This window comes from Monodelphis domestica, chromosome 1 (genome assembly GCF_027887165.1).
Source record: "Monodelphis domestica isolate mMonDom1 chromosome 1, mMonDom1.pri, whole genome shotgun sequence".
NCBI lineage: Eukaryota > Metazoa > Chordata > Mammalia > Didelphimorphia > Didelphidae > Monodelphis > Monodelphis domestica.
Window position 1 is genome coordinate 187,648,342 of NC_077227.1, and position 15,721 is coordinate 187,664,062.

The 15,721-nt window shown below is 38.9% G+C and overlaps 2 protein-coding genes across 9 annotated transcripts in view; one reads left to right on the top strand and one right to left on the bottom strand.

Moving 5' to 3' along the window:
* The window catches only part of LEO1 (LEO1 homolog, Paf1/RNA polymerase II complex component), a 107,127-nt gene extending 99,305 nt beyond the window's left edge, over nucleotides 1–7,822 (bottom strand). The window contains exon 1 of the mRNA XM_007479961.3: nucleotides 7,427–7,822. The gene's annotated coding sequence lies outside the window, so the exon portion shown is untranslated. The remainder of the gene's footprint in view (nucleotides 1–7,426) is intronic.
* Nucleotides 7,823–8,002: 180 nt separating this feature from the next.
* Nucleotides 8,003–15,721, top strand: part of MAPK6 (mitogen-activated protein kinase 6) — a 42,946-nt gene continuing 35,227 nt past the window's right edge. For 5 of the 8 annotated variants that reach the window (XR_001626156.2, XM_056810207.1, XM_016427766.2 and 2 more), the window contains exon 1: nucleotides 8,022–8,158. The gene's annotated coding sequence lies outside the window, so the exon portion shown is untranslated. Of the gene's footprint in view, nucleotides 8,159–8,563; nucleotides 8,701–9,884; nucleotides 9,902–15,721 lie in introns of those variants that run through there. The other 3 variants (XM_001370136.5, XM_016427765.2, XM_056810204.1) reach the window with 3 other exon arrangements.

The window sequence follows — 15,721 nt, forward strand, 5'->3', positions numbered from 1 at the left end:
TGGAATTATTTGGTAGTCACCATGTCCAGGACTTAATAATTCTTTTTTTCCTTTTTCTTTCTTTTTCTTTCTTTTTTAAATTTTTATTTAATTGATTAAATAAGAAAACTTTTCCATGGTTACATGATTCATGTTCTTTCCCTTCCCTCCTGCCACCCCTCCTCCTGTAGCCAACACTCAATTCCAGTGGGTTTTACATATGTCATTGATCAAGACCTATTTCCATATTATTGATAAATAATTATTTTTTAAAATCCTTATCTTCCATCTTAAAATCAATACTGTGTTTTGGTTCCAAGGCAAAAGAGTGGTAAAGGCTAGGCAATGGGGGTTAAATGACTTGTTCTTTATATACAGCTAAGAAATATCTGAATCCAGATTTCAACCCAGGACCTCCGAACTTTAGGCTTGGCTCTCAAACCACTGAGAAACCCAGCTTCTCCCACTTACTAATTCTTTAAAAAATATTCATGATATAGAATCACAAAATTTCTGTGTAGTCTATAAGTCAATCAATAATAATTAACAACCATTTATAAAATGCTTACTTTGTGCCTGGCACAATGCTAAGAGCTGAGAATACAAATAAAAATTGACATAAAAAACTGACTTCAAGAAGCTTACTTTCTAATGCAGGGAGGGGTCGAGGGTAGAGACAGCTCATAAAAGGGAGGTGAAGAAGATGGGGTGGGGAAATGAGTCAGCAACAGAGCGGGAAGAGGGATGAAAGTTCTACAGGTCTTTTAATTTTTCAATTCTTTTTGCTGATTCATACGGTTCCATATATTTCTCCCTATCCTCTCCTTTTCCCACCCTTGAATAAATGAATTAATGCATGGAAAAGAATTTATTAAATGCTTACTATGTGCTAAAACCTGGATGATACAAATCCAAAAAACCATTTAAATGCTGAGGCCCTACACAAATAGGGGATTGGTGGCCAGGAGGGAGGTACTTTGATCCTAAAAAAGTTAGGTTATGGAGAATGGAGTCAAAAGGGAGGGAAGTGTGACAGAATGCAATACCCCATGGAGAAACAATGGTCTTGATTTGATTATGGTTCCAAAATTGGAGAAGGGAGTTAAAGCATGGGAAGGGGAGAAGAAAGGGCATGTCTGCAGAAGCAGCATTGGAGATGAGCCAAGGGTAGGAAGTGAAGTGAAATATATCTAGAGATGTTCTGAAATAGTGGGCCAAGAAAGAGAGTTATTTTGACCTTTGCATTAAAGTCACCAAGTAGTAAAGAATATGTTGATTAGATTTGGAGGGTCTTATCAAGTTCATAGAATTTCTGCATCAGCTCATCTTCAGCAAGCAATGTTAGTGAATATGCTGCAATTATTTTCCTGGTTGTCCTGCAAACACTTACCATTAGTGCTGCAATATATGATTACCAAATGTCCCATGAAATAATGCTAGTCGCATGGGGCATATGATAAAGCCTACTCCACTAATTCCTTCTATTGCCTTTCTAAGAGTACCTGAGTCATCCTTTCATTTAACCACAACTTCCTTCCCTTTTCTGGTTTTGGTTATAAAAAGAATGTCAAGATTTATAACTCAGCCCCTCTGACAGTATGTCCACTTGGTCACTGGATGAGGATCTCAGATTTAGAGTACCAACAGTACAACTGAAGTTTATTAACTGTCTAAAAACTAAACTTGAGATTCTGTCCCCTTTCCTGTTACTGTCCCTGAGGAAGAAGAAGGGGCTTCAAAGGACTGAAAGCCACTCAAAATTTCTTTGTTTATTGGTTGCCATGATAAAAAACAAAAACTGGCCACTGAGTAGTCAGACTAATTGGTGATAATCTAGGTTGTTCTAAAAAAAAAAGAAAAAGAAAAAACTTGCTTTGGTATCAGCATCATATAGAAGGACCTTCCAGAACTCGTACTCTATTGGCATAGCCTTCAGTAGTCTAGGATCATCTCCACGCCATAATGAGGAATCAGAGTAGGATGATCATTGAAATCTATAACATCATTAAGGATATTAATAACAATAAATGCAAACATTTATTAAATGTATGTTGTTCTGAGCTGGAGAACTACAAAGTTTAGATAGTATATAGTCTTACCCTTCTCATGAAGCAAATGGAGATAAGATACAAGCATACATAAACAACAATATTGCACAATACTTGTATTAGATACAATAAACAAAATGCTACGTAATATTTGATTTGAATAAGATAATTATAGATTTGTTCACCAAATTCTGTAAACACAGAATCAAATGATCATTCAATAAACATTTATTAAGCTCCTACTATGTGCCAGGCACTGTACTAAGCACTAGAATCAGGAATCACCCTCTTGAAGCTTGGAGGCAAATTTAGAATCACTAAGAGGAAATACTACTTTATATAGTAGGGCTCAGGAATTCTTTATTCTGACATGAGGCAAAGGCTATGCAACAAATAGGTTAAAATGATTAGATAATTTGGGGGGCAGTAGTGTTGGTGGTGGTAGATGAATTAGTTTGTTTGGACCTTTCTAGTTTAACAGTGTAAAATACTTCAGATGTGGAGATTTCTTCCATCACCCAGAGAGGCAACTCCCCTGTAATTTATAGTCTTAAGAGTCATCAATGAGCACTAAAAGGATGTGACTTACCCATAGTAAATTAGCTAGAACATGTTAGAGTCAGAAAATGAACCTAGATCTTTATGACTTTCAGGCTATTACAAAACCATGCTACCTCTCAAACAAAAAGAAATTAGAGAATTATAGACATAGACATAGACATAGAATTAAGGTTCACTATAGGAATAAGGGAGGCTTGGAATAAATCTCCAAAATTCTCAGGTTCTCAAAATGAACTTAACTTTGCTATTTGATAAATATCCCTTAATATCATTACTACAGAATACACAACTGGATAGATATGGATTACCAATCTGATATACTTTGGTATTTGTGTTCCCAGTAATTTTTCATTACAGTATATAATGCAAGTCTCCAGTTAGTTTCCTCCCCCTCCCCCCAGTGGCTCTTCAACAACTTTTATGGAATTTGCAACCAAGTGTCTGGATCTGTAGAACTGAACAACTGAAGAGGTAACTTCCTCTAGGCCATGGGAGATCATTGTTAAGGTGACACAACTGCTATTATGAATAAACTGTCCTTTATCTTATTAAACTGTGATGTATCTTTGTCCTACCATTGGATTCTCTTTGCTAAAGAAATAATCTTGTGTTAGGAAGGTTTATTATCCCCAAATCTTTAAACACTTCTTGTTTGTTGGGCTGTTGTCATGACCTTCCAGAAATGAATGTGTAGGCTTGGACACTGAGCTACTGTGGAACAGGGTAAATGACCTGAGTTACAAAATTTCCCATTGTCCCCAAGTTCAAAATGCTTATCTCTTATTGGGGGATGGGGGGGTGCTGTTAGGGACATTTGGGTATGACTTTTCTCCTTATTTATTGACCATAGTCCTAGTCATAACCATGTTTTCTCTAGAATCAGTCGTAGTTGTAGAAATACTGTAGTTTTGAGGGCCTCAAGGTTAAAACACAGGGAGTGACTCCAGCAATTTGGTACATCTGTTCTTCCTAGGCTAGCAAAGCTGTCAAGATAGGAGTACAAAGCAGGGCAGCTTGCCAAAGCAGGAGGCAAAACTTGAACTGAATTTCACTGAAGCCAGGAAACACTTTTATCCCAGTGTTAAATGGATAAAATGAAACCTTTAACAACAGCTTCAATTATTCATCTAAATCTACTCATCTTCAAATTTGTCCCATTTAAAGAAAATTCTATTTACAAAAGCAAGTAAATGAGGAATGATAGTATTACATTTTGACTTTATACAATGTTTCAAATAAGCATTCTTCTAGTACATCTAAGTGTCTGTTTTATAGGATAACTCAAAGTTTATAAAACATTTTTTCAGAAACTGACTTTAATATCACAAGTTGTTAAACTTATTGCTCCTTTTGTCTCATCTCTAAGAACTCCTAATTCTTGGCTAGAGGGCAGAGGCACATTGGGAGTTTGATTTCCCACTGTAGAGGGAGGGGTCCCATAATTATTTCACTCACTTTAAAAAAATACTCTTTTTTTGAGGTAAAAGCACCTCTCTCCACCTCTTTTAATCATCAAAACCCTTTCATGAGGGACATGATCAAGTCCTAAGGAATTTATACAAAAGGAGGAAGGCTTAGTAACATATAGATTGGAGTCAGTAACTTGATACTACCCTCTCCTATTTCTTCTACTGACTACCCCTCCTTAGGCTCCTTTGCTGGATCTTCATCTATGGCACACATCTTACTAACCATGACTCTGACCTGGATCCTCCTCTTTTCCCTCTTTACTATTTCACTTGGGCATCTTTCGTGGATTCAAATATCTCTATATGGATGACTCTTGGATCTCCTCATCCAGTCCTAATCCCTTTCAACACCGCTAGTCTCAAATTTCCACGTCTATTGGACATTTCAAAGTGGATGTGTCAAAGACATCTTAAACTCCATGGGTCCAAAATTGCTGGAGTCTATCATTATCCCCTTTTTAATTTCCCTACTCCTGTTGTGGGTACCACTATCCTCCTAGCTTTAAAATAGCTTAAAACTTTGGGTACACTCTTAATCAATCCTCACAACAACCCTAGGTGATAAGTGCTATTATTTCCTCCATTTTGCAGATGAGGGAACTGAGGCAGACAAGAGGTTAAGCAACTTGCCCAGGGCCACACAACTAGTAAGCATCCTAGGCTGATTTTGAACTCAGATCACTTGACTCTAGGTCTAACACATTATCTACTATCTATACAGTTGCCTACAAGTTATTTCTCTACCAATAGACTGTGATACAGCTCCTTGAGAGCTGGGACAGTTTTGGTTCCTTGTTTCTCCAGCACTCAGGATGGTGCCTGGTACAAGCTTAATAAATGAATAGACCTGGTGTTCCAGCATGCTTATGAGGGGCAGAGGTAGGACTGAGCCATAGAGGAAGGTTAACTGCTCTATAGGAATCTCAGAATCAAAAACCTGAGCTAAGGGAACAAGTTCCAGGAAAAAGTCAGCTCTTTCCCCAATTTCCCTTTCTCTTGGCTGTCTATCCATAGAAACTATAATATTAGTCACTCTTTCATTATCTAAATGGTACCAGTAAATTGAATTTTGCCTCTACCACAAAGAGGCCAGGGGTTCACTAGAGAAAGATATAAAGTTAGGTAGGAGCCCAACCTGTGTTAAATGTTAAACGGTTTTGTAACTTGGTTCAATTATGACTAAATTCAGAACTTTTCGGCTAAACTAAATTCCCTAAAGTTGAAACAGAACCTCATCTCCCTTTCCATATATATTTTTTAAATTCTTACCTTTTGCCTTAGAATTAATACTGTGTATTGGTTCCAAGTCAGAAGGACAAGACAATGGGGGGGTGTCTGAGGCCAAATTTGAACCCAGGACCTCCTGTCTCTAGTGCTGGCTCTTAATCCAGTGAGTCACCTAGCTGTCTCTCCCATACCCCTCACCCGGTTCCCTCCAGTCTTAAAAAAAAAGGTAATTTTTGTAACATGGTCCAAGAAATGGAAGTAGCTTAAGCACCTCTAACTCTCTTCTCAGGCAAAAGCACTTTGGCTTCTGTCATGTGTGAGGGTGTGTGTGTGTGTGTTTTTAAAGGAACTTTGATATTTGACCACTGCCCTCAATACTGCCATTTGATGGGCTGGGAAAAGTCCATTTTATGGACTCCACTCACTTCAAATGTCCTCAGGGCTTGGCAGAAAAAACTGTGGGCAATATAACTACACTTTAATCTGCTTTTGCTTTAAAGGAAGTGAGGGTGGAAAGGTATTTAATTTAATTTTAGAAAGTTCTCTTAATTCCAGGTTCCTCTATTTCCCTTTAAAACATTTCAGGGGTTGCATTCTAACAAAACCCCCAAAGAGTCAGAGGGAGCTTGGATTTAGTCAAGCCACATAAGCTCTTCAGGGTCCACTAAAGGAATAAACTGCTTAATACAAAAAGGGGGAGAAAGTCTTCAGAAATGCCAACATCTTTCACCTTAAACTCTTTGTTCCAAGTTCTGCCTTTCTCATGCAAATATAGTTAGCCACAAACAATGTAGGTTTTAAGCTATTCTACATTAAAATACTTCTGGATACCTATAGTTCCATAGGGTCTTACTTTTAGTAGTAAGGAGGTATACATGTCATATTATAGAGGAAGAATCTAAGATCCAGGAAAATGACTTGTCCAAGGTCACAAGGATAGCAAATAGTAGAGCTAGGGTTTGATACCAGGAACTCTGACTCGAAATCCAGTCTTAACTTTGATGAAAAGAACATTATTTATACCGAACCAAAATTGGACACATATTGGTCTGAGTTTTGCTCTGCAAATCAAAATAAGTTTACTCTCCCCAATAAGATAACCTTTCAATCATTTTATGATATTGTTGAGGTGGTCAGTCCTGGGTGAAAAATTTACGAGTCAGGCAACAAGCATTTATTAAGAACTGTGTTAGCTGTGTGATCCTGGGCAAGTCACTTGACCCCCATTGCCTAGCCCTTACCACTCTTCTGCCTTGGAGCCAATACACAGTATTGATTCCAAGATGGAAGGTAAGGGTTTAAAAAAAAAAAGAACTGTGTTAAGCACTGGGGGTAGTACAAAGAAAGGCAAACAAAACACTTTCTATGAACCTGGTTAGCAAAGGTAGAATATGGCCTACTAGATTATACTCCCAAAGGATTCAGGGAGGTTAGTTTAGAGTAAGTTTAGGTTCTTGGGAGTAAGGACAGGGCTATGAAGCAATTGGAATAACCTGTCCAGGGTTACACAGCTAGGAAATATCCTGAAGTTAGATTTAAACAAATGTGCTCCCAACTCTAGGCCTAGCACTCTACCCAATGTGCTAACTAGTTGCCCCACTCTTGGGAGTTCTTCATTTTTTTTGGCCATGAATTCCTTTATAAGTCCTGATGTAGCTTTTGGTCCCTTCTAAGAATAATGTTTTTGAATGCAAAAACTACATTGGATCACAAAAAAATCAAGTATGTTTTTGGATGCAAAAAATACTTTGGTTCACAAAAGAAATCCAGCATTTTTCAAAATATTTTTGAAAAGTAAGTTCAATGAACTGAGTTCCTAGCCATGGACTTCTGCCAAAAATCTTCACCCTCCTCTTCTTTATCTCCATGCCTTCTCTGGCTTCCTTCAAGTCCCAACTGAATCCTACCTTCTACAGGAAACCTTTCCTTAACCCCTTTAATTTTAGTTTCTTTCCTCTGTTGATTTTTTTCTAGTTTATCCCATACATAGCTTATTAATACTTTATTGTTTGCATGTTGTTGTCCCCCCTCCCCCCAAGCCTTTAAGAGCAAGGTCTGTCTTTTATACCTTTCCTTGTGTCCTCAGCACTTTGCAAAATATTAGGCTTTCAGAAGACGCTTAATAAAGACTTATTGACTGACCTGGAAGCTTAGTCTTTACAATCCTTCTTGGATGGGATGAGCTTTTCTCATGCCTGTCCTGTCTGCCAAAATTGCTTTAAAAACGTGCCTTTGCTGTTTGTTTAATTTCCAATACCCCTTTTCAAATTCAGATTTCACAGCCCGTTATCAGGGCCCCTTGGACTCAAGTCTACAGTTGTGTGCAGAATAGTAACACTTTTTTTACTCCTTGACCTGTTTTTTCCCTGAGCCAGTACAAGTAATTGGGGCTCGCTAGCATCCTCCTTTACACTCTATCTCCCCTCATACAGTACAGCAAGAGAACCACGAGGTGCACGATCCCTCAGCCTTTCTTGGCCTCACCCATCCGCGCGCGAAGGCCCCAGTCCCCGGCGTTTGAAATTCCTGCGCGTGTTAGTGGCAAGCAGCCAAGAAGGAAAAAGGAAACAGGGTTGGTGTGTGTGATGTGTCTCTGGGGGGGGGGGGCGGGGGAGGCCCGGGGCTGGGAACCCGGCTGGGGAGCCTGTGACGTAGACCTAGGGGGCGTGGCCCGTCGAGGTCCCTCCCCTATACATCCCCCTCCCCCTCTCCCTCCCTCCCTCGCCCTCTCTCTCGGGTCGGGGTTACATGGCGGCGACTGCGGCAAAGCGAGAGCCTTGGAGACGCCGCTGCCGCCAACACCGCCGGAGACCGGAGCCGACCTTAGGGGCTGTCCGCGGGCCCTGCACTGCCTCGATGAGTCGGAGAAGTCCCGTGAGTGTGTTCGGTGTGCCGGTGGGGGCTGAGGGCCGCTGGGAATTGGGGGGGAGAGAGGCCGGCTGGAGGGGGGGGTACGGGACACGGAGTCCAGGAGGGCCCGGTGGTGGTGGCGGCGGCCGCGGCTTCGAGGCCGGCCCCGTTCGGCTCTCTTCTTTCTCCTTTCCTCCTGCTCTTCCTCCATTGTGTGTGACCCTCCCTCCGGCGGCGGCGGCGGCGGCCGCCGCCGCTGCTGCTGCTGCTTAACAAAGGCGCTTTTGTTTCGTCTTCTTCCCGCCGCCCCTCCTCCAGCTCTCTCCTGAGCCCGGCCGGCCCGGTCTCTTTAGCCGAGCTTGTGTCCTTCCTCTCCCTGAGCTGGACCGGCCTGTGTCGTGAGGGGGGGGGCATCCGCGTGCGACTGCCCGGCTTCGCTCCCCCCCGCCCCCAGCTGGGCTGGGGAAGATGATACCTTGGCGTGGGGCGCGCCACTCGCCCCTCCCGCTGCCCCCGGAGGGGGGAATTAGGGAAGATTGCTGCCTGCTGGGGACTGGGAGGCCAGGGTACGCCCCTCAACCCCTTCTGGTTTCCCGGGGCGGGGTGCCCTGATTTCCCTCCCTGGTGGCTCCATAGCGGTACCGGCCACCTTGACCGGGGGAGTCCCCCCTTTATCTTGCGGACTTGCCCCCTTTCCCGGGTGACTTAGGGCCCCCCATTGCCTAGGAACTTGTGGTTTGACCCTCGCCGGGAAGACTTACTGCTCCCCACTGCCTTGGAAATTTATAGTCCTATTCCCGCCCTGGGATTTAGAATCCTTCCCCCTCTGACCTAGGTACTTACGACCCCTCCTCCCCCCGGGCCCCAGGAACTTTGAGTAGCCTACTGCTCCTGGAACTTAAGTGCCCCCTCCCGGGAATATATGTTCTTCTGTCCCAGGGACTTAGATTCCCACTCTGCCTTGGGAACTTAAAAGTCTTCCCCCACTGGCCCGGGAACCTATGGTCCACCCCTCTCTCCAGGGACTCAGTCACCTACTGATCGGAGAAGTTATGGTTTTCCCCTACTCTGGGTTTTTAGGGTCCCCCCTACTGCCCCTAGAACTCAGCCTCCGCCACTGCCCTGGGGAGTTAGTCATAGCGGCCCTCCCCTCTTTACTTTGCTGTCACTTTTGCTTTTCTAGGTGTGGTGGGCGTTCGCTCTCCCACCCACTGTTCCCTGAGGGCAAAGGTTTGAATAGCTTGAAGCCTGTTGTTGTGGGGGCCCCGGAGGGAGGGGGAAATCCTAAGAGCGGTTTGTGGTGCGGGGTGAATGAGTGTGGCTAGGGGCTCTTTCCTGGCATTTTGTTGGTCGAAATAGTTTCCCGGATCTCTACCCCCACCCTCCACCCCCACCCCGGGTGACTCTGCCTCAGCTGACTCCTACGAGGCTAAGGCACCGGAGGACTTAACTTGATAACTACGTAGCAGTTGCCACTTTACGAGTTGTTCCCCCAAGTTACTAATCTAGGCTGGCCCGGGGTACAGAAAAGGCGTTTTTCTATTTGTTTGCCAATTTCCTTGTATATTTCAAAGATATTTTTTTCTTAGCTGTGTAGGGTGGTGTCTTGTAAAAAGAATAGAATTTAAAAAAATACTCGTTCTGTCAATTGGATGAAATTCACTCCAGATTTAGTGTATCCATATCACCACCTTATTTTTGAACTCTCACCTTCCCCTGAGGTACAGTGAAAAATACTGGAGTATTGACTTCCTTTCGTTTCGATTGGTAAGGATTTGTGAGTTTACAAAAGGAAAAGAAATTAAATTTTTCTCTTTTGCCTACCTTTTGGAAAAGATTCAATGAGGGGAAGAGTGTTTTTAGGAATACAGTAATGGTAGCAGGACTGCTTTTTTTCTTAGGGCCCTGTGGAACTGCTAAAATGATGCTGTTTTAAAAATTCATTTTCAGCTTTGGTGTTATCTGTTAGAAGTTTCTTTGAAAGGGAAAAGTTAATGGAGAATGTGGTAGCACCAGACATTTGAATTAGATTGCAATGTCTAACAACTTTTGGCAAGTCTTTCTGTCTTGTTTATTTTGAACAGATTCTGAATTGCTTCATCTTCCTTTTTTAGTTAATTACAAATATAATTTTTACAATGAGGTTCTGTGATAGAATTTTCTAACTAGAAGAATCAAGGATTCAAAGCAGATCACTTGAAGGAAACAGACTTGCTTCTGCTTTCTTTCCCTCCTCATTTTAAAAAAGCCCTTAAGATTTACTTGTTTAGTAGGGTTGTGAAAACTTTTAGATCAGGATATACAATAGTATAATTTTTCTTGTTTTACTTATTGCACTTTTTTTCACCAACTGGTCTTAAAATAAGCTAGGAAATAATGCCAGGTTTGAGAATGATAGGTTTTGTCACCTGTATATTAATGTAAAGAGTAACTCTAGAAAATAGAAATCTGAAATAAAAGCTTAACGCACTAGTCTTGGTTGAAGTAGTTGAAGGTTAGTATTTGTATTTCAACTAAAATTGAACATCCATTTAATTAGATAATTTCTACTTCTTCTGGAGCTTAACAATCTGCCTCTTTCTTCAGAACTGAAATAGATTGATTTCTTTCTTTGATCCATGAAACCCTTGCAAAAAGAAATAAAATTGCCCCTCTCCTCTCCAAACTTCCAAATAATTCAATCCAGTCACCAAGAAATAACTTTCTTTTAGAGAGAGAAAACATTGATTTTCTTGAAGTTTACAGGTTTTGGATTCTGTCAGCCTCAAAACGGTTTGCATTGTTTTTACACATGCATTAATTCTGAGAATTGTCATAGGCTGATAAAGCAGCATTTGCTGACTCAGTGTACATTTTTTATTATGAGGGGTTTGGTTAGGAGTGAGTTTAGAAGAACAGCAAGTTTTATGAGTTCCATGATGACTCAGCCTGACTACTGGCTGCAACGTGGCTCTTTTTTTCCTTGACTTTCCAAGTATACTGCTTAATTTTATTTGATTGGGCTAAAATTGTTCACAATGCATAATATTTCTGTAATATTGCTTTATCTAAAGAAAGTGAAAACTTTGTTCATGGGGTAACTTTGTATTTTTGTCTTTTAAACCACATTTTAAAATATGAAATGAGTTTTTGAATTTTTAGTATTTCAAAACAAATTTATTTTTTTCCTAAGTCCTAGATGCTCAAATGTGTAATTTTTATATAATTATTAAAGGAGACTTCCTAAAGTTCTCCTGGTGAAGTTAATTGGTTCAGCCAATAGTATTATTTGTGGTTTGAGAGATTTGTTAGTTTATTTAGGAAAGGTATATAGTACTTCTATTATACAGTGATGAAAACTGACCTTATTAATGTATTTACTGTTTATGTATTTTATATTTCATAATAACATTTACTTAGAAATAAATTAACCATTTTAAAAGGTGCAAACAGCCAATCAGAAATATAAGTAAACATTAAGTTTTACATTTAATAAAAGTTTTTAAATGTTGCTAAATACAATGATTTGACAAATATTTGTAGGCTTTTTACTTTCTTATAGAATGAATAGTATTTGAAATAGATCAGCATGATAGCTACACATTATTTTTTCATCTGTCAGGATTTCATGATAGGCTGTTGAGCATACTGTTCCAAAATTAGGGCTTAGAGTTAGGTAATAAGATACAGCTTTGACTGACTTGAAAACCCACAGTGTTTAGCAAGTTGGCTTAAAATAAGATTGGCTATAAGGCTTAAGGCAGATTTTTTTTTTAATCTCCCATTTGCTTTATATATGTTAAAGAATTTTTTAAAAATTTGACTTTTATGTTCTGGGTATTAAAAATATTGTAGTAGAAATTAAACTTATGGACTTAATTTTGGGTCAGCTTTTATTGAAGAACTGGAAGATGGACTTTTTAGGATGTGAATTAAATGTTTATGTGTAAAATTTGTATTATATGCATAGATGTTTTGCTTTTGCAGTTTTTGTAGCACGTGTACTAAGCTTAAATATTTAAAGTGAATTTATAATACTTGTTATAGGTAAGCATATAGGAATAATTAAATACAGAGTTGATGAGGTTTTCAAGTTTTTTTTATGTTATAGTATGTTTTTTTAGAAGAATCTTACTTAGCACTTTTAACTCTTTGCCAATCAGATATTTCTGTTAGTACTGCTCAAATAGTTTCCTTGAAAAGCAGGTGGGTGGCTTCTGCTATAACAGTGTTACAAGTTCTGTGTCAAAATCCTGTTGTGATGCTGTCTTGCTAAGAGCTAACAGAAAAACCTGGGAGTGGAGTTCTGAAGCTGTTTTATTACTCTGAGCTCTGTAAAGAACTTAGAACATTATTACTTAGTTAATGATACTTTCAATGGAAACACTTTTCTTATCTTTTTTAGACCTGGAAGTAATACTAGTGGTTGAGTGGATGGCCAGTATCTCACCCTCATTCCTTATGGAGATAGAATTCTAAAATTATATTGTATCTCAATTGAATTTTCAAAATTTTGCATTTTATTCCACCCTCTTTAACTCTGCCCACTCAACCCCTCTTCCAAAAAATATGCTATGCTGTGGTTTTGCTCAGATTGTTTCTTCTAGAGCATTTTTCTTTTCTTTTTTTTTAACTGAACTTGTGTTTTCATACATGTTGTGAATTCCTTCCATTTTCATATCAGAGGCTACTTTGTAATCAAGGTTAAGTGACTTATCAAGCAAGGTCCAGTTCAAGTCCTATTTTATCCATAAAGCTTTCCCTGCTGATTTTAGTTCTCACTGATCCTTCCCATTTTTTAGAATTTCTATGCCTGGCCCAGGCTTCTATAGCACTTAATAGCCCACCACAGAATTTAGCATTTCATTGTGTTCTGTTTTGTGGTAGTTGACATTGTTTTCATAAGTCTTGCTCCCTACTTTTGTTGAAAAATGGATAATTGATTCAGTCTTCCATGAATCCAAGTTCTATTTGTCCCTGACCTGAGGAAACTATGGAATTTTTTCAAGGAAGCTGAAAAGGTTGTGATCAGATCAATAATACCTTACACTTATATCCATTTTTATTTTTCAAATGTATTTAGATGTTGTGATTAAGAGAATTCATGACAAAAACTTAATTTTACTGTTGATTTAAATGAGTTCATAGTCTTATAATTATGGATGCAAATTACTAACATAGTTACATGAGCTACTAGGGGATCTTAGAAGCCATAAATCCAATCCCCTTATTTTATTAAAGTAGAAACAGTCCCAACTTGCCAAACTTCACACAACTATAGTACACCTCTGAGGCAGGATTCAAAACCAAGTCTTTAGAGACTCCCAAGTTCTACTCTTTGTGCCTTACAGCCAGTAATATGTAATTATTTCTTTTCCTCTTTGTTCTTGTTCTTCCTTTCCCCCCATTATCTTGTTCCAGCTCCATCATTCTGAAAATGAGGAAATTGAGACACAAAGATGTTAAAAGTATTTACTTAAGGTCAAAAAGCTAATAAGTTGCAGAACCTTTCCTTAAAGTATTTGGAATGATTTACTCTTACCTCTGAAATTTGTTGAAGTTGGGATTGTGGATGGAGGGTTATGTTTGGCTATGAGAACATGTGTATATATGTATAACATACACACATATATTATCTGAAATACTAAAAAGATTTGTAATTCCTATTCCATCACATCATTGAGCTTGATTATATATAGTCATTTATATAGTTTTTATTTCCCTTATCTCTAAAAAAGAAGCATCCAATAATCTCCTAATTTAATTCTTTGAATGTAAGGACTGTTATTTTTCATCTTTGTATCCTCAGTTGTTTTAATAAATAATTGTTGAATAAGATGTATAGTTGGGCCATAAATGTAATTTGTAAAAAAAGAAATCCCACCAAAATCATTGTAACATATTTATAGTTGATCAAAACAAATTTACAGAATGGTTGGGTCCAAAAATTTATGCCTTGTTCTGCATCTTGAATCTATCACCTCTTTAAAAAAGTATCATGTTACCCCTGAGCCTCTGAAATAATGTTGATCATTATGTTAATCATGATTTTTAATATCTAAGATTTGCTTTTGAATGTTTTTATTCTATGTATAGTTTTCCTGGTTCTGCTCACAGAACTCTTGTGCTTAGAGGCTGGTGGGTTACTAGTTTTAAGCCAATATCATAGTTCAATATCATAGTTCAATCATATATATATATAGTATGAGAAGACTTGAAATCTAAATGAGTATGGTCATCATTTTCAAGTGATTATTTCTCTCTCTTACTCCCAGTGGATTAAAGTATGTTCACTGACACAAAAGCCTTCCTGTTTCTTTCATTGCTCTTTTGGACAAAAGACCACCTAGTAAATTCTGTGCCTGGAATGCCTTGTTCCCCGCCTTGCCTCCCATCTGTAGAAAGCCCACCCATCCCTTTAATGCTTCTTTTGTCCCCTTCTCCTTCACTTGGAAGAGATTATAAAATCATAAATCTAGAGTTGGAAGATACCTTAGAAATAATTAGATCAGCCTCCTTATTTCTATATGAGGAAACTGATGCCAAGAGAGAGTCAAGGAGACTTGTTCAAGGTTATGCAGCAGAATAAAGATTCAAACTCGGAAATCCTTTGTTTTTGAATCAAATATTTCACTATGCTTTGTTCTGTTTATGAAGGAGTCACAATGCCTACTATCTTGCATTTTTCACTACACATAACCACATCTAAATTGGTGAATTTGAGTTTCATTTCTTTAAACGAATTATCATTTTTTGGTAGCAAAATTGGGAATGGCTATGGATATAATCTCCCCACATTTTTGTGGAATAATTATTTAACACAACTTTTGAAGACTATAATTATTGTAATATCTTTTTCCTTTCTCGTGTGGCTAAAGCCTTATTGCTATTTATAGTGAAAATTATGATACTTTTGAATTAAGCCCTCTCCCCATTATATGTAACTAATAGTGGGTATTTAGTAACCTAGAAAGGGGAAAAGAACCACAAACTAATTTATGAGCATTGGTAGCATTGCCAGTTTTGTATGGTTTGCCTTTAGCAATTATTTCATCTTGCTTATTATATTCTTTTGCATATTTTCCTTTCAGGTATATCTTATTATGGACTTAGCAAGGCCAGCTCTGCTGAGAAGAAGCAGCTCTAGGGAAGTCTGTACTGTTCTCAAAGTTGGAGCTAGTGAATTACTATATGTTGTGTTAGGACCTGTTAGGTGAGAGTCCAGAGTTGCTATTCTGTTCAGACTTGCTCAGCATGACTTTGCTGTCCTCAGTTTATATAGCTCAGCAGACTAATGTAGTTATGTAAGTCTTGATGTTCCAGCTTGAAAGTTTTGCAGATTGCACAAGCTGTTAGTTAGACTCTTTTAGGACAGGCTGTTGGTAGTAGTGGTCAGTAATAGAAAGGTCCTGTTGATGGCTTTGTAATTGAAACTTGCACAATCTTACTTTTAAATTGATTGACACGACCTTTCAGAATGTTGTGTTATATTAAGCTCCCTTAATGCCACTTTTTCATTCACAACACAGGTTTGTTGCATGGACCCCAAGACTAAGTTATTGTAAGGCTACATTGTATCTGATCATCACACTGGATGTGACCAGCTCT